The sequence below is a fragment of the Cyprinodon tularosa genome, unplaced genomic scaffold (genome assembly GCF_016077235.1).
Source record: "Cyprinodon tularosa strain WSP-4 unplaced genomic scaffold, ASM1607723v1 ctg22, whole genome shotgun sequence".
Taxonomy (NCBI): Eukaryota; Metazoa; Chordata; class Actinopteri; order Cyprinodontiformes; family Cyprinodontidae; genus Cyprinodon; species Cyprinodon tularosa.
The window spans coordinates 617,977-637,591 of NW_024038821.1; the positions used below are offsets into that span (position 1 = coordinate 617,977).

General features: G+C 41.8%; 1 long non-coding RNA gene across 1 annotated transcript; it reads left to right on the forward strand.

Moving 5' to 3' along the window:
• The first annotated feature begins 1,753 nt into the window (after positions 1-1,753).
• On the forward strand, positions 1,754-2,060 carry LOC119784118. The gene is made up of 2 exons (XR_005280893.1): positions 1,754-1,907; positions 1,976-2,060. It is a non-coding gene; the product is annotated as an uncharacterized LOC119784118 (long non-coding RNA).
• The last annotated feature ends 17,555 nt before the right edge of the window (positions 2,061-19,615 follow it).

The window sequence follows — 19,615 nt, forward strand, 5'->3', positions numbered from 1 at the left end:
AGCTAACCGAACTTTTTTGTTGCATACATAAATAAGAGTAACGCTGCCAGAAATGAAGGACGTAGTCACTTTAAAATCTTTCAGTGCAATGAGGCGCTCAGAAAAGCCTGGAAATGTGTGCATTTTAACTTAAATATTTCCCTGTAGGATTAAAAAAAGCTAATAGAGTAAGGATAATATGATGTATGTATTTACATTATTCTACCTTCTTTTGTTTTTTGTCTTTCTTTTGATCTTTTTTCCATTTTCTCCTTTGTTTAATTTTTTATTTGTCCTTAGTTAATCCTTCCTTTTATAGATCCTTTTTCTTTCCTTCCTTCCTTCCTTCCTTCCTTCCTTCCTTCCTTCCTTCCTTCCTTCCTTCCTTCCTTCCTTCCTTCCTTCCTTCCTTCCTTCCTTCTCTTTTGTGGTTTTTGCAAGTTTGTAAAAGTAATTTAAATACATTACAATGTTAAATTCAGTTATATATATCCACACTAATTTTTTTTTCTTTGAATCTTGACCAGAGAATAAGAGGTCTACTAATGTGAATGTTAAGAGCAATAAAAAAATTAAAAAAAAGATAGTTAAGAAACCTTGCTTTGTTGTATTGCTTTCTGCTGTGTTATGGTTTGGCACAGTAGTGCAGTGCTCCCTGGAGAAGTGGGTATACTCGTACTCTTTTTTTAATGCAGCCCGTAGTTTACCCAAAAGTTTTGTAGTATTTACTCAGTGTCATATAATTTCTGCTGTTTGATCTCCGGAGGGAAGGATTATGAAATAACTTAAGGTTGGCCCACAGACTAGTGAGAAACAATTATGGATTGTGAGTGAGTCCTGAGTCCATCCACATGAATGACACCTTTTCTCTCACTTAGCAAATCAGTGGTTCCTTTTGTAAACTGTCTCTTTGAACAGCTGATTTGCAACAGTTAGTGTGGGCCACTATTAAAATTAACATAACTTAATCAGGTGCAGTTTGTTGGTACTACTGGTCACACAGGCGGTCTGTATGGATATTTAAAAAAAAAAAACAATAAGACAAACATGGTGTTTCAGTTATTTTGTAAAAATTTATCTATGGATAAACTGAAAAGATGATAAACTCTTAAACTTGAAATAGATACTATACGTGATGTATATATCCCTGGCATTCTAAGGGAATGGCCTGATAGGATCAGGATGTAGCACATCTGTTATGATAAAGAAGTATCATAAAGAAATAGAAAGAAGTTCTGAAGTTACTTTGAGTCCTTCGATTTACCAATCTTTACAAACATTTATTTCTAGGAGGATTTCCTGGAGGGAACCAACTGGTAGTAACTTTCTTCTTTGTCTGGCTGGACTTCTTCGAAATAGGGCAAGAAGCTCCAACATCCATGTGAAACTAAACAAATAGCTGCCCCCCCTTCACATAAAAAGGAGTTAGTTGAGGGTGTTGGGAGCTGGAGAAGTACCACCTTTCTCCAGCAGAGTCCGCCGTGGCTCCTCCTGAGCCGAGCCTGCGACGCACCTGTGGCTCGTTCCATCATCAGAGGATCCACACTATAAAAGCTGTCTTCAGACCTTGCCTCGACGCCGCAGTGTTGAATCTCGTTGGTTAGCACCTGAGCCAAAGAACCCTCTGAGAAATCTTATTGCTCTTTGAGTCCTGCTTGGATTCTAATCCTTTTGTCTCTGTTTCCAGGAAACCAGTTTTTCTCCGTAAGCTCTGGAGGAGCTTAGACTGCCGAGCCTGCCCTCTGAGCCAAACCCGAAGACTCTTCTCTGGATTCCCATGCAGCTCAGGATTAAGAGCTGGAAACCAAAAGCCAAGGTCTGCTCCCTCATCAGAAGTAAGACGCTGAAGCAGTTTCTGGACTCTGCTGAAACAAACCTTCTCTGGACCCAACAACTCCTCTCTCTGAGTTCAAACCGGAACCCTCAAGGTATAAATCTGAACATCACAAAACCAAACCCCATTGCTCCCAAGCTAACTGCTCTGTTACCTACACAGACTCCAGTGAACCAGTCCCCAGGCCTGAACCAGTTCCAGTCATATTCCCATGTGCTTGTAAACAATAAACTCTGTTAAACTTTTACTATTGTTTCCGTCTCCGTGGTGTTCTGCATAACTGGGTCTCATCAGTGAACCCATCATGACAGAACACTGCGGCCAAACACAAGGCCCAGCAGATCACCTCCGCCGTCGTTTGGAAGAGCAGGAAGCCCAAATCCATGGACACGCTCTGGCTCTTCGTGAGTTAAATACCCATATTGAAATGCAAAATCAAATGCTTCAGAGCAATGCTAACTACATGAACAGCGCTAACGCCACGCCGGCGGTGCAAACATTTCCGGGTCCAGTTCCACCTCTGAGGTCACCGGCAGTGACGTCATCACCAGAGTTCCGCCCAAGTCTCCCAGAGAAATTTTCTGGTAATATGAAGGACTGCAAGGGTTTTCTATTTCAATGTCGCCTTATTTTTCAGAACTCTCCCAGCAGTTTTTCCACGGATTTCAAGAAAATAACTTTCATTTTGTCCCAATTAACAGGAAGAGCCCTGGATTGGGCTCAGGCAAGGTTTGCCTCTGACGAAAGCCTCAGTTGTCAATATTCAGATTTTGTCTCAGAATTTTCGCAAGTTTTCAACCAAGAAACAGATCAAACTATTGACTCTCGTGCTCTTTTCAATCTCAAACAGGGAAATGCTTCGGTGGCGGAGTTCTCCATTAACTTCCGGGTAAAAGCAGCAGCTTCCGGATGGAATCAAAGTGCGTTAAAGGGGGCTTACTTTATGGCTTTAAACGAAAGCATCAAGGATGAACTAGCAACCCTCGACGAACCTGCAACACTCGAGGAATTAATCCGCATCACAATTAAGTTGGATAACAGAATCCGAGCCAGAAACAGCTCTAAATATAAGAATCTGGGTTCCTTTGCCTCTGCCCCCGCTTCCAATAACGTGACTGTTTTTTCTGCTCCCACAGAACAATTGTCCAAGCTGAGACCAAAGACTCAGTCTCTCCCTTTGCCTGTTCAGGCCTCTCATACTGGTGAGACGGAGATCGAACCCATGCAGGTTGGACATACAAGGCTGACTCCTGAGGAAAGACAAAGACGTTTTCTGAGCAAACTGTGTATCTACTGTGGTGAGAGTGGTCACTTCATCGCTTCATGCCCAGCTAAATCAAAAGCCGGGGCCCGTCAGAGGTTTTGAGGAGTCTGGCGGGCCATGTTAACTCTAAAAAATCTCCTCGTCTGATGCTTCCAGCCACTTTATTTTTCTCTGACCAGAACCTCTCTTTCTCTGCCTTCATCGATTCAGGCTGTGAACGAAACTTAATTGACTCTAATCTAGTCCAGCAGCTTCAGATTGAAACCGTTCCTCTAAACCAGCCTCTATGTGTTTCCGCTATTGATGGGAAGAAACTCCACCAGGTCACCCATCAAACCCAGCCTCTTGAGCTACTTATCTCAGGTAATCATCGTGAAACCATAACATTTTTTGTTTTTCATTCCGCATGTTCGCCTCTGGTGCTTGGCTTTGAATGGTTGGAGAAACATAATCCCCATATTAACTGGACAGATCGTCACGTGGAATCTTGGTCCACCCTTTGTCATGAGACATGCCTCCGTTCAGCAGCTCCCGCTGTGGGGTCCCCTAGAGGTGGGGGGGAGATGGACTCTCCTGACCTTTCTTCTGTCCCTTCCGAGTACCATGATTTGGCTCCTGTCTTCAGTAAGGTCAGTGCTACGTCCCTTCCACCACACAGACCATATGACTGTGCGATTGAGCTATTACCTGGAGCTCCCCTTCCCAGCAGCAGACTTTATAATATTTCCAAACCAGAACGAGAAACTATGGAAAAATACATAAATGAGTCTTTAGCTGCCGGAATAATTCGCCCATCTTCTTCTCCGTTGGGTGCAGGGTTCTTTTTTGTTGGCAAGAAGGACGGTTCTCTAAGACCCTGTATAGATTACAGAGGCCTGAACCAAATAACTATTAAAAATAAGTACCCTCTCCCACTACTCGCTTCAGCTTTTGAACCAGTTCAAGGGGCAACTGTTTTTACCAAACTCCACTTGAGGAACGCTTATCACCTTCTCCGAATACGTGACGGAGATGAGTGGAAAACAGCCTTTAAGACTCCCTTGGGCCAATTTGAATATTTGGTCATGCCTTTTGGTCTAACTAATGCCCCTGCATGTTTCCAAGCCCTGGTTAACGACGTTCTCAGAGACTTCCTGAATGTATTCGTGTTCGTTTACATTGATGACATACTCATTTATTCCAAGAACCATTCCGAGCACAAGAAACATGTCCGCCTAGTGTTACAAAGACTCCTGGAAAATAAACTTTTCGTCAAAGCCGAAAAATGCGAGTTTCATCAGTCTTCAGTCACCTTTTTGGGGTTTGTGCTCGAGGGTGGGCAGATTAAACCTTCAGAGGATAAGGTAAAGGCAGTCTTGGATTGGCCTGTGCCCGAAAATCGTAAACAATTAGAGATTCCTGGGTTTCGCCAACTTCTACCGGAGATTCATCAGAAATTACAGCCAAACAGCTCTCCCTCTAACCTCCCTAACATCAGTCAAGAGAACCTTCCAATGGACCCCCGAGGCACAAACTGCATTTGTTAAACTAAAAACTTTGTTTTCCAGAGCCCCAGTGCTAATCCAACCCGATCCAGCTAAACAATTTATCCTCGAGGTTGACGCTTCCGGCTCTGGAGTGGGTGCTGTGTTATCTCAAAGACTTGACTCAGATCAAAAGGTTCATCCTTGTGCCTATTTTTCTCGTAGACTTTCCTCCGCAGAGCAAAACTACGACGTTGGAGACCGAGAACTTTTGGCCATAAAATTGGCATTGGAGGAATGGAGACACTGGTTGGAAGGAGCTGAGCACCCGATTCTTGTCTGGACTGATCACAAGAATCTTGCTTACATCCAATCAGCTAAACAAGCCAATCCTCGTCAGTCCAGGTGGTCCCTATTTTTCTCTCGCTTCAATCTCATTATTTCCTACAGACCCGGATCCAAGAACGTCAAACCCGACTCTTTCTCTCGTCTTTACTCTGTTGATCAACCCGAGACGCCTGAACCAGTCCTACCAGCATCCTGCACTGTTGGAGTGGTCACATGGGAGATCACCGATCTTATAAACTCAGCCCTTGCTTCTGAACCTGACCCAGGTAACGGTCCGGCTAATCGAACATATGTCCCATCTTCTGTTAGAGCTCGCCTGATACAGTGGATGCATGCTGCCAAATTCTCCGCTCATCCGGGGGTGAGCAGAACAGTAGCTTTAATCTCGAGACGTTTCTGGTGGCCAACTCTACATAAAGACGTCAAGGAGTATGTCTTGGCTTGTGCCACCTGCGCCAGAAACAAAGCCTCTCACCAACCACCTTCAGGTCTGCTGCATCCGCTTCCTGTCCCCTCGCGCCCTTGGTCCCATATCGCTATAGATTTCGTCACTGGTCTACCCATCTCCCGAGATATGTCTACAATCTTCACCATTGTTGACCGATTTTCAAAGTCTTGTCATCTGATCCCTCTTAGAAAACTTCCCACGGCTTTTCAAACCGCCCAGCTCCTGATCAAGCACGTCTTCCGGTTACATGGGATCCCCCAGGAGATTCTTTCAGATCGCGGACCTCAATTCATCTCCCAAGTCTGGAAGGCCTTCTGCTCTGCTCTCAATTGTAAGTCCTCGCTAACCTCTGGCTACCATCCACAATCCAACGGACAAACAGAACGTATGAACCAGCAGCTCGAGTCCACCCTCCGCTGTTTGACTTCAAGTAACCCCACCGACTGGAGTCAGTACATAACCTGGATCGAGTACGCTCACAATTCCCTCAAATCAGCCTCCACCGGACAATCTCCATTCCAGGTCAGTCTTGGCTATCAACCACCTCTTTTTCCCGCAGACGAAAAAGAAATCTCAGTCCAGTCCGTAAACCAGCACATCCATCGATGCCAGCGCATCTGGAGGGAAACCATTTCTGTTCTCAATCGCTCCTCCGAGACAACCAAGCGTTTTGCTGACTCCAGGAGACGCCCGGCCCCCGAGTACACAGTCGGACAGGAGGTATGGCTATCCACTCGGGACATCCCCCTCAAGGGGATGTCTCGCAAACTTTCACCCAGGTACATTGGTCCATACAGGATTACCCAGGTCATCAACCCGTCTGCCATACGCCTCCAATTACCTCCGACTCTCCGCATCCATCCCACGTTCCACGTCTCTCAAGTGAAACCAGTCATCTCAAGTCCATTGTGCCCACCATCCGACTCACCTCCACCCGCCCTGGAAGTCGATGGTCATCCAGCCTTCACCGTCCGCCGGATCGTGGACTCCCGTCGGCGAGGTCGCGGTTGGCAGTACCTCGTCGATTGGGAGGGCTACGGTCCGGAGGATCGCCAGTGGGTTCCTGGCTCCTACATCGGCGATCCCTCCTTGATCGAGGAGTATGAGCGCTCTCTGCCATCGACGTCTTCCGGACCGCCAAGAGGCGGTCGTTGAGGGGGGGGGGTACTGTTGGGAGCTGGAGAAGTACCACCTTTCTCCAGCAGAGTCCGCCGTGGATCCTCCTGAGCCGAGCCTGCGACGCACCTGTGGCTCGTTCCATCATCAGAGGATCCACACTATAAAAGCTGTCTTCAGACCTTGCCTCGACGCCGCAGTGTTGAATCTCGTTGGTTAGCACCTGAGCCAAAGAACCCTCTGAGAAATCTTATTGCTCTTTGAGTCCTGCTTGGATTCTAATCCTTTTGTCTCTGTTTCCAGGAAACCAGTTTTTCTCCGTAAGCTCTGGAGGAGCTTAGACTGCCGAGCCTGCCCTCTGAGCCAAACCCGAAGACTCTTCTCTGGATTCCCATGCAGCTCAGGATTAAGAGCTGGAAACCAAAAGCCAAGGTCTGCTCCCTCATCAGAAGTAAGACGCTGAAGCAGTTTCTGGACTCTGCTGACACAAACCTTCTCTGGACCCAACAACTCCTCTCTCTGAGTTCAAACCGGAACCCTCAAGGTATAAATCTGAACATCACAAAACCAAACCCCATTGCTCCCAAGCTAACTGCTCTGTTACCTACACAGAATCCATGGAACCAGTCCCCAGGCCTGAACCAGTTCCAGTCATATTCCCATGTGCTTGTAAACAATAAACTCTGTTAAACTTTTACTATTGTTTCCGTCTCCATGGTGTTCTGCATAGCTGGGTCTCATCAGTGAACCCATCATGACAGAGGGGGTTAATAAGAGAGCATTCTGGACCCTTTCTTTTGAAGGTTTTACTGGCTGATCCTTCTGGAAAGAGATTTGAAAGCAAACCCAGTATATCCTACAAGGAACACCAAGTCAAATTCCTTGTAAGTGCAAACCTACTTGCCAATTAACTTGATTCTTATTCTGATTCTGAGGACCTGAACATGTCTTCTGGTCCAGGGAAGCTTTGGATTATGCAGAATCACCTGAGAAGGTTGGTTTAGGACAGGGGTTGGCAACCCAAACTGCTCAAAGAGCCATATTGGACTTTAACAACCAAACAATAAATCTGTCTGGAGCCACAAAAATGTAAAAGTCTTATTTATGCCTCGTATGGCAACACAGGCATTAAGTGTATTATCCCACTATAGAAAAGGATTATGTGGGCTTGAATATATAATAAGCATTCATGAATAAATGTTTATCATGGAACAAATGTCACATAATAGCATGAGGTGAGGGAGGAGCAGTGAACGCTCTCACTGTGTGGAATTCACCACTCACCACTTCACCGCCCTTCACAGTGCCATTTAGGTTTTGTTGCATTGATGAAATGATAGAAACATGATAAAGGAATCTTTCTATGATGGACGTGTTTCTGTTGGGAGGAGTTGATTGAGTCATGAGGAACCAAGCAGGAACTGACATCCATCAGAGCAGAGCTCTTTAACCCAGAAATCCAACTTCCTTAGTCACCATTGTTCCTCGCTATGATTTATATTTTTAGGATTTGGGGGAAAAAATGAATGAAAGTTCCCATCCCTGCATCAGAGTGCTACCTGTTTGATCTGTGGATGGTTTTCCATCCTTGCAACAAAACTGGCAGCAGTAGTGGAGTTTGGAGATGCAATCCACTTCTTTAATCTATCTTTGCACTCCTTTAATTTATCCAGAAGTTCTGCAATCGCACTTTTTCTCTCATTCCCAACTTGGTGGTCGGCTGCATGTTGGAAATGCCTTTCCAAATTTTTATTTTTATTTTTTGACAACCCCTAAATACAAAGCAAAAATGCAGGCAATCCTTCCACATTGATAATGAAAGCAAATGATTCGATCTATTCTTTGAATTTATTTTTTCATTCACTATATTCCTTTTTTCCCCTTTGGGATCCATGGTCCGAGACACACCCACCGTTTTGTTTGCCTGGCACGGCGCCACGCTGGTTGCAAGTTATGACCACTCATCTCTATGGCTATGACACAAATTAATGTTTAAATATATTTATTATAGAAATGTTTACAGCATTGGAAAACATAATTAATTTTTGTTTGACCTCCTGCACACCATATTAAAACAAACAAAACAAAAAATCTATTTTCATACATTTTTGAAAAAGCTCCGGGGAGCCGCAAGGGGGGCGCTAAAGAGCCTCCTGTGGCTCCGGAGCTGCGGGTTGCCGAATCCGGTTTAGGAGAACAATGTGTTATTTATGTTATGGACCTTTTTACCCAAATCTTAGAAAACCCTTAGACAACTATTAAAAGGACCAAAAACATCAATTTTTTGTTTATCCACCAAAACGGTTCTCATTTAATAGATAGTTCATGCTAGAGGTTCTTTAAAAAAAATAAATACATAAAAACACATTTCCTTTCTCCTGAAGTTAGCCAAAATTTTTTTTCAAATTTTCTTAAGATACTGTGTATGTCACTATCATAATTAATTAACAATAGTTGAGCTACGATACTGTTATTAAATTCATTAAAAGAGCTGTCTAAGTTGAGGCAGTTTGGTCGTTAAACAACCTGGTAAAAGACTTTGACTTTGTGTGGGGGGGTTGCACGGTGGGGCATTGGGTAGCACTGTGGCATTGCAGCAAAAAGGTTATGGGTTTGATTCCTCACCCAGGGTCTTTCTGCATAGAGTTTGCATGTTCTCCCCATGCATGCAGGGGTACTCTCCGGGTACTCCAGCTTCCCTCCACAGTACAAAAACATGACTGTTATGCTGCGTTCACACCGGGGGCAGCAAAAGCAGCAAAATCGCGTCTGCTGCTTCATTTTTGCTGCTTGTACCAGTTAGTTCTGACGCGCGGCTGAAGCAGCTTTGCTGCTCTGCCTGCGTGGTCCAAAAGTGGCTCTGACGCGCGTTGGGCGGAGCTTCACTATCCTTTCTCTGCCTTGCAGCTATATTTGCTGTGATCAGTGGGAATAAAGTAGTTTTAATATGTTTTTAAGTGAGAAAATACACCTGAAAACTTCATCAGTGCAGTCAGTTCATCCAGATTACGATCCTGCCTCCCAATATTATTTCTGTCGGAGCCGCTCAGACCCCCACATACCGGCGGTGCGCCGACAGAAGGAATCCATTCATCAGCAGCCTCTGGCGGGTCGCCTCCTCGCGGTTTACCGCGGCGGCTGGTAGGTGTTTTTCATCTAAATAATCCGATCTGCAGGCACCACAATAATAAAAGCGAACATATTCTGCCGGCAGATTTATATATTTTAAGTTAATTATGCGTTAATAAACTGTTTAAGAGGAGTAATCAGAGCGGTCTGTGTCATCAGCGCTGTGTCTCTCTCCCAGCCAGCTCCCAGATCAGCTTCTCTGATTGGTTGACGCGGCGCGTCGAGCAGCAAAAATTAAATTTTTCCATCTCGAGCAGCAACGCGTTTGCGGCGCGTCACGTGCGTCAGATGCCAAAACGCACCCGACGCGCTGCTTCAGCTGCTCAGACGCGCTGCGCTTGCTGCTCGAAACGCGCCGCAGGACCTTTTGCTGCGCCTTGACGCGCGTCAACCATTGACTTTGCATGTAAACTCGCTGCTTCTGTCGCGCCAGCTGCCCCCGGTGTGAACGCAGCATTAGGTTAATTGGTAACTCTCAATTGTCCTTAAGTGTGTGTGAATGTGCACATGGTTGTTTGTCCTGTGTGTGTCTGTGTTGCCCTGCAACAGACTGGCAACCTGTCCAGGGTGTACCCTGCTTCTTGCCTGTAGACTGCTGGAGATAGGCACCAGTCCCACCAGATGGATGGACGGACGGACGGACGGGTGGGTGAATGATTGGACTTTGTGTGGGTTTATGTTTTTAAACATAAATATTTATTAAACTTCTAAACTTTATATGTGAAAACAGACAAGTAGCTTCTTTCATTACCATTCAGCTAAATGTTTCTACATCTGTATTTTATTGTTTTAACACATGGGGCAGAGTTGATTCCAGATTTAGTAAACAGGCAGAATCCAGCAGGAGTCTGGAGACAAATCAGGCAAACAGATCAGAATGGGGAAAGGCAGGCTCAGAGGTCCACAGGCAGAACACTCTCACCACTGGCTCAAGAATAATCTGGCACTGATGACCGGTTAGAGGTCTGGTTAAAAAGAGGCTTAAGAAGGTGGATCAGATGAACTGTAATGAGAAACTGGGCGGAGTTAAGCAGGTGAATGAAATTAGTAATTCAGCCATCAGCGCCAAGATAATGACAGTCAACAAGTTTCCATGTGTTTTAACACACACAGACATTTTGAAGATCAGGCCCATGGCATTTAGCAAAAAGGTTGTAAATCCATAAAATGTAAAAAAAAAAAAAAAAAAAAACAATCAACTGGACTTAGTTTCCAAGTTTGAAGATGTTTTGCTTCCCATCCAGGAAGGTTTTTCAATTCAAAATATCAAAAATAGCGTTGAGGTTGTAAAGTTTTGATCGGTTCTTATTCTGGTCCTCAGTTGCTTGCTAGGTTAATAACTGATATGAAACTAAAGTAATTCCCAGGGAGTTAGTGACGGTGACACATTTACACAGCCTCGTTTTTGGTGCTGTAATGTGACGTTAATTAAACAGATAGGAAGGAAGTCATTAACATAATTCCTGAGTCCACAGACTCAAAGTTTATAAAAATTGCCTAAAGCCTCTGAATAATGACTGCTAACTTAAACACAACTAAAACACCTGTTCATCTAATATTTCAGTGCTTGGTTGAAATACAGGAGATACATTAGCATTGTACATTTTCAATTTGTCACCTGAAACCAGGGGTTTCTGCTCCTCAGCTGAACCTCTGGAGTCTTGCTCCACCCAGCCAGCTGTGGAGACCTTTTCCAACATTATTTGAAGCTTTTAATTAGGTGCCCTCAAGTAGTTGTATTTGGAGGGGAAATGTGATGAGTGAGCGCCAAACAGATGGCACCTGGGAGCACAATTGCATTTTCAACATGACACAAATGAGACATGGCACATCAATATCAAGGTAGATATTATCAAAGAGCTGAACATTGCCCTTTTTTGACAATATAGTGTGATGAATTGCTTGTTTTTAGTTTAATTGACATTTCTGATGTATTAAAGTTATTCTTTTAGAAGAAATTATTAATTTAATGTGTTCATTAGAATATTTTAATGAGGACATTTTACTTGACAAATAAGGAACCCTTCATTCAAAATCTGAAAAGGGAGATTTTCAAGTAAATAAAAAAAAGTTCTACGCAAAAAAAAAAATCCAAATCTAGGTTTGAAGAATAAACCTGATCAATAATTTACATCTTCATCTTTGTATCATTGCATAATGAAGACACAAACGTACTGTGGAGTTGGTTTCGACTCTGCCATCCTGCTATTTGTGTTCCTTAATGACTTTCTAATTCCTCATCAGTGGGTAGCTAGCCTCCACAGCAGGCAGACAGAGATCAGTGGCATGGTGCCATCCAGGAACAGGTGCTCCTCCGTGCCCTGCTTATGGTGTCCATAGGCCTCAATTATATCCATCAGGATGCCTATAAACGGCAGGGATTCTCCTTCTTACATGTTTTTCTCCTTCATTTTTTGATGCTTCCAATGCAGCAAAAGGACCTTGTACCACGTGGTGAAAAATGTATATTTAGTCCAATATTCTTCAGGAAAACTGAAACATTTCACAACAATAGATGCAAAACACATAAGCTTTAAATCTTTAGCCATTTCAAAGACTTGGTAATGAAACCATTGAAATAATATCATGTAAACTTTGTCAATAACTCAGGAAAGAATTACATTGCAACATTTTCCAAAGTTTCCTTAGAAAATCCATCTGAACTAGTTTTGCAGACCACACCTGCAGTTAATTAGTACACTCATTTCTCAAATAATAATATTTTCTTCCCTTGCTGGCATAGCTTAACCACTGCATAATTTTTTTTTCCTCTGAAATGTGGCCGATTAAGAAATCAAAATTGGTTCAGACACCTGTTTTTGGCTGCTATGTGTCGGCTTGTATTTTTTATAAGGACAATTTAAAATAGAGTCTCAAAATATTTGTTGGACATTTTTGACTCACATCTAATTTGTACTAATAGAACAGCTTGAAGAGAGATTAAATATGCATATACTTGTCTCTACAGGGGAGTGCATTTTGTCACTCTGGAAAAGTGTTTGGTTTTTATTATTCATCTTAGATTTCTTACATGTGGATGACCTCTTCGGTGTTCAGTTGTATGTCACTGCACTCAGGTCAAAAGTGAAGTACTGGTTCTTTTTTTAAGGTAGGATTTGCCCAAAAAGAAATGGATTAGGGCTGGCCTCTGAAATTGTAAAAAAGGTAAAAAAATTAGAGAAGTGTACTGTAAATAACAGTGAATAACTGTAAATAATGGTAAATCAAACTGTTCCTGCTATTATTCCCAAACAATGAGCCATAAAAATAGCTGAGAGAAATGGAGAACATTGCCAAGAGCTTAACAGAGGAGAAGCCACTGAAGATCTTTGATCCAAGGCCTGTTAGTCTTTCTAACTGAGCTACTCGGTCTCATTCTGCAGCGCATTAAATATGACCACCATTTTGGCGTGGTCATTCTAATTACTTGGCTAAATCAAAACAGAAGATGCCTACACAATGTGCAGCATGTTTTTTTCCAAATTCATGGTGTCAGGTTGTGTGGGGATTTTTAGAGGACCCAGATGCAGAGATTGAAGCTGAGGTGGTTCCTTGCAGATTTAATGGTGATCCTAAGGCTAACAGAAGCAAAGTCCAAAACAAAATACGGAAAATCAAAAACCAGGAGACGTCAGGGCAGCAACGGAACGACGAAGAACCAGCACTTAGAAATTGCAAAAGAGGGGTATAAATAGGAGACAGAATAAAGACTGGGCTTATAAGCTGACAAGGAACAGGTGTGGATGAAGCATCGAGAAGGAGGCTAGAGGAACAACTAAATGACACAAAATGGAAATGAAACCAATGAAAACTCAAAAAGAAAACTTAAACAGAACCAAAACCATGACAAATAGACTATCCATATCAGGGCTGGATAGATAAATGTTCAAAAGAAAAATTAACACTTTATTGTTTGTATTCTTAGATTGTATTATTTCTTTATTTAGGTTAACCTCCTAAAATTAGCTATACTACATTATGTATAACATTTGGTTCAGGTGTTTATCCAGCTATAAAGGTGGTTAAGATACGGCGGCACCACATTACCAAAATCACATCTCCTCAATGAATAAATGCAGCATACGAAAAATCCTCAGCAAAAGCAAACCTGTTTCAGAAGTTTCAGCTTATGAAGAGCTTTTATCGGGCGACCTTTCCAAGTTGGCAGCCGTGTGGCTTGACTCCATCGATAGACAATATCAGTACATGATGTGTTTTCTCTTTATACGTCCTAAACTTGATACCTTTTAAGACCATTATGAATCACTTTTAAGACCTAAGCTCTGACACGCAGAGACATTACAAGAATAACAGCATAAAAAAACTACCCCAACAAATTTGGGAAATTATTCAAATTTGGAAAAAAAAAAGACTCACTAATTACTGAAATGTTACTTTGGCAGCTTTTTAAGAACATTGTAAGTTTTGGAAAAGTTTTACTGCAATTACAATTTGTAATTTTTAACTTTACCTGAATGATATGAAGAAGCATCGCTACTCTTACCTGAGTAACTTCCCTAAATGAAAGCTATGCTCCATAGAGAGACCTGCTGTTCATATATTTAAGTGATAAATCTTGTTTATAAACAAGCTTTGTTTTTTTTTACCTCTCTATATAGCCTGCTAGGCCATTAGGCAATCTAGAGAATTACCCATTGTAAGCATTGTTTTAAAATTTATATTTAACATGCCTCAGAAAATCAATAGCTGCTCTATTCCCCATGAACTGGGATCCCAGATACACTATCTGGACAGCAAAATTTGCACCTCTCTATTTTGATTCAGAGTTTCAGCAAACGAGCAAAACAGGCCATTCAATTAAGATATGAGTTATCTTTAGATAAAATCTGAAGATATCTAATTAAGTCCAATGATTATTAAGAGTTAATTTCAGTATTACACTATTGAGGCAAACTATTAGCTGGTTGCTGTTCCCCATGTGCTACATTCAACCAGCAAAGAAAAACTCTGAGAATCACATTGGTGTGAATGATTGTGTCTTTTCCTTCACACTGGTCAGATCAAACTGCTGAGCATCAGCCAGGCCTCCTCTGATCTCCCCCAGGAAGGAGACAATACTTTCACATCAACAGCCTGTCATCTCTCAATATGCCATCTTCCCCTTTGAAGGTACAGCAGCATTGTTGCAGTCACTCAGATGTGAAACTCCAGCTTTTATCATCCTGTTTTCAGCAAGAAGGAGAGAAGCAGGAGATGAAGGAAGCGATTTCTTTTTAACTCGGGCCCACCAAAGTGGATGGAAACAGTGTGTTGACAGGTATGTGAAGACAGTCCTGCTGGGTCAACTGGGAAACTTCAGAAACCAGTTTAGAAGGCTACATGAAGCATCTCTGAACAGGGGAACAATAGAGTCAGCAGCAGCAGAGTAATTATTAACGCTGGTTTACATTGAGGGCCGGTTTCTCAGCACATTGTTGTTTTCAGTCTGAGCAGAAGCCTGAAAGGCTCTATGCGCTGCTTTCCTCCACATAGACTCTCAGGACAGAAGCCAGAGAGATTAGCTCCTTGTCCTAAATCACCAGCCAGCTGTAAACTACAAGTCCCATTCGGGTTGAGGAGGATCAGTCCTCCCATTAGCCCTGGCACAGAGCCGATTACAAATGGGAGGTTAGTTGTCTTCCTGGAGGCCCGGCTGGGACGGGACCCTCTGTCACTCACTGCCACACTTGTCATAAACTCATTGTGCTGCCATCAATTGGAGGGCCTAACCACCTCCAGAGCAGATGGAGACCCAGCAGGACAACAGGAGGCCACGCCCGGAGTCTCTGCCCCACACAGAGAGCACACGGTAGGGGGAAGCGAGGCCACAACTTTAGGGGTGCCCCATAGCCCAGACTGGACCTCCTGTGGATACACCTCTGGATTAAATCCTAATGTTCTCCATGATTAATTAGAGACTAATGTCACTACGCCTTTGCTGTAAAATCACAGCTTTATTTTCAACCTGGAAACACTGGATTTTAGATGAATATTAAAACTTTTAAACAGTCTCAGTCAATTAAATGTTTAAGCATCTCCTCTGAGCTGATGCCACTAAATTTATCAGTGAACGTCTGAACAGTGAGCCCAGACTCCCTCCTTACACTAGGAGTGAAGATACTGATATACATGTTCTGCCAGGAATAAAGATGTCTGGCCTCCTCTGAATGGGGATATGTAATGATATTCATAAAGAAACCCCCCACTGGGGGACGCAGGAGGAACAGTTCCTTAGCAACAACATACACACTCTTACAAGCCATATCTTGGGAAATTTTGACCAACTTGGGATGTAAACAACAAGAACCCTTTAACTAGGCCATGTTATGAGGCTGCTCCCTATGGCGGGGAATCATCTTGTATAATATGGCACACATTTCTGCTAATAAAACATGCTTTGCATTCTCAAAACGCAGTAAAAAGAACAATAGCCGGCTTGGTTTGTTTAACCAGATCTACTCTTTATATGTAAACAGCTTTATATTTTTATAGAATCGCCAGAAATGAAGGTGGTAAATCAGAAAATAATATCTTAAATACACTAGAATTTAAATACCGTTGAACAATTTATTGTGAAACTCTGTCAGTAACTGCAGATGAACGGTTTAAGAACGACAACAAAGAGAAAATTAAGTCTATAAGGCAAAGTCACTTTCATACACTATTATCTCTTACATTAATGTTGCTTTTGTTTTATTAAATCAGAGCTTCTTGTTTAAGTATAACACTTTTTAAATCACAATGATATAAACGGAAGTTTGTAATTTCAATTCAGACTGGTTCTGTTTTACTATTCCTCTAGTTTAGTATTTAGAGCCTATGTCTAATAAAATTTTAAAAACGGGTTCAAGATTTATTATTAGCTACTAAACGTTTTATCAAACCTACTAGTTTTTAAGGATAAGATTCACTGTAAGTCAATTTTAACAACAGTAGATACTCATTAAGTTAATTATGGTGTAAAATCCTGCTTAAATGTTTTGATGTGAAACAATTTACTCTTGGTTCAGCCAACTGTTTGTTAATTACTGCTGTCCAGGAATGCTCAAATGTTTGTAAGAGTTGTAAAGAGAATGAATATAATTTAAAAATAAAAAAAAGTCAAAAATATATCAGTTTTAAAGAGGAATTTAAGTTTTTATAGTTTAAACTGGATTAAAAACACAGCTGATGCTAAAGTAAAGCTCTTTAGTTACATGAAGCTTCATTAGATTTGAGGCAATTGTTGACAATGAAAAATAATTATAAGAACTGAATAAATAAATTGAATATTGATGTTTAGGGAAACTGGTTCCTCGTTAGTATTTATCGCAGAAATTTGGAAACAAAGGATTATTTTTTTTTTTAAGTTATTCAGTGAAAGGTTAAAAGAGTTCAGCAAATGATTATCCTTACTAATATGTTTTTAGGAAATTTAACAAAAAGCAATGTGTTTATATCTAAAAGTTAGTCAAGCAGTAAGGTTTTATGTTTAAAGTTATTTTCAAGACCTTGATGATCAAGTGCTTTTCACGATAAACATAAAAATAATCTGCAGCACATAAAATATTTATCAGCAAAAATAGTGAAAAATAGTAAAATAGCGTAAAAAAAAAAATTTTAACTGCAGGTAATAGTCTAAAAGGGATTTAAAAAAAAGTGTTTGGACTAATCTAAATCAACCGTCTAAGCATTCAGTATGTTTGCCTCCATCTTAAAGCAGAATGGATTCATAAAAAGATCCATGAACATAAAGCCTCCCCACAAACTCTACACTGCACTAGTTCCTCACTGTCACCAGGCCCTTGGACTTTGTGCGTGTGCTAATGATAATATAATATTCCATCATGACTGAGCTGCAAGGCTTCACTGCCCTCTTGTGGTGTTGTAAATGAATATGTCTCAAACAACTAGGCCTTCAGTGAATTTTGTATGTGCTGTGAGTGAGAAAGACAAATAAGTGAGAGAATACATTTTTCTACAGAAACAAAAAAGTTTTTTTGGTTTATCCAAAGGGGAATAAAATTGCATCTCTCAGGAAGAGTGGCTGCATTAGGATAGGTCTTTAACGAGCTGAGGGGAACGAGCTGGAGTATAGATCGGTCATCATGAACTTTGTGGACTGGTGTGGAAAAAACACCAGTAAGACTAAGGGGATGGTGATCGAGAAAATCCCCTCCTAACTCCACCGCGAACATCCAGGGGCAGGACATAGAAACTGCGGTCAGTTTCAAATACCTGGGTTTTCACTTCGATAACAAACTGGAATGGACTCATAACACCGACTCCCTGCCCTTCTGCTAAAAGCTAAGTACTGCTCCAGACAACCACTACGACTCCCGATTCCAGAAAAAGTAAACAACTGGCCTGGTAACTAAGTACTGCAGTGGTGTTAGGTTGGCACAGTGTATTGTTGCAAGATGAGTAGTACAAATTTGCTCACACCGATCTCTCACAAGTTATATCCGCTTGTCAGCGGCTAAGAAATTGGTATGCACAATAGTACACCGGGAAGTTGCTGTTATAACTGCAAAAAAGAAAAATGCCACTGTGTCAGGCACAGACAGACACTGACAGAAACAGACAGTACTACAGACCCCCATGTCTGGACAAGTAGTCTCCTCCAAACTATCAGCAGTGTGGCAGGTCAGTCACAGTGAGCTATTTTTAATGTTAGTTATCCTTGCATCTTGCATGAACACATAACTCTTTTTAATCAGCTACTATCTCTCCTACAGTATGCTGTTTATAGCATCTACACTATCAGATCAATACAGCCCACCTCCAGCAACACAGCAGCACCAACCCCCTCAACAGAAGCTGTTCGATCTACCCATGAGGTAAAACACAGACGCCTTGTACTGACCTCTAACAAACATTTGAGTATGTGTTTTATGGTGTGTTGTGATTAGGTTGGTACAATTCAACAGGTTGTATTGCAAGGTATGTTCCTGTATTGCGTTTTAAATCTGTGCTCCATGTGCCCCTTTTTTTAACTTTGAGCACCTGCCTCTCCAACGGTCTCTGCACGTCTCTGGGAAGTCAACCATTACTGACCCATGAACTGCAAGGGTCAGCGTTCACCTAAACTTTGTGCATTATAAACCTATTTTTATTGTTTTTATTGTTCTTTTCATTTCTAATTTTCATTTTGAAACTTTCATTTTGAAATGCTCTATACTATTTAAAAAAAAGAGCGAAAGAATAAAATAAAATTTCAAAGTTGTTCTATTTTCAGAAGACTCTGACGGCACCCTGTTTGGTCCTTGAGGGCCCTTGGTGCCTTTGGGCACCATGTTGGTGACTCCTGATTTAGACATTCAACTTTAAAATTTAAGAAAAAAGTCTCCAATCGATAATTAAACACTTGGAGAAAAGAAGTGAAGAGAATACAAATCACCCAGAAGTCTAAAAAGAGGAAATAAGTTATAAAGCTGCCTGATATTACTGATCAAACTGTCTAAAGTGGTTTTTACTAGAATTCAAGCTGCTTCTTAGCAGCAGGAGTCCAACACAATGAAACACCTTCTAAGGTGAGACAAACCAAAGAAAGGGGAACATTTAGCTTAAGCTGCTAGTGTTTTTTTTTCTCTTTAAGATGGATATTTGGCTTTAAACAGGTACTGCATAGTATCATCACTGCACTTACTCCTTTATTCGATGAGTATTGACACAGTAATAATGTTTATTCATGTGGGTCTATCATGATCTGTCTTGTTTTTGTTTCATTCTGTCCTCATGGCTGCTGATTAACTATTGTTCCCACCTTTGCCTTTGTTCATTCCGACTGCTATTGCCCTCACCTGTGCTGCTGTATATAAGCTCCAGCCCTGCACTTATTCAGTGCGAGATCGTCTGTTTCTGCCACAGCTTTCAAGCCTTCAAATTTGTTGCCTGGATGTTTACCTGATCAATGTTGTTAAAATTGCGTAAAGCCTGTTTGCTCTGAATAAGTCCCCAGGAGGACCTGACCTCTGCTATTGTCTTTGCATTCTGATTTCAGCCTCACTGACTCTAAGTAGACCCAATTTACCTTCTTTCTCTCTTGATTACTG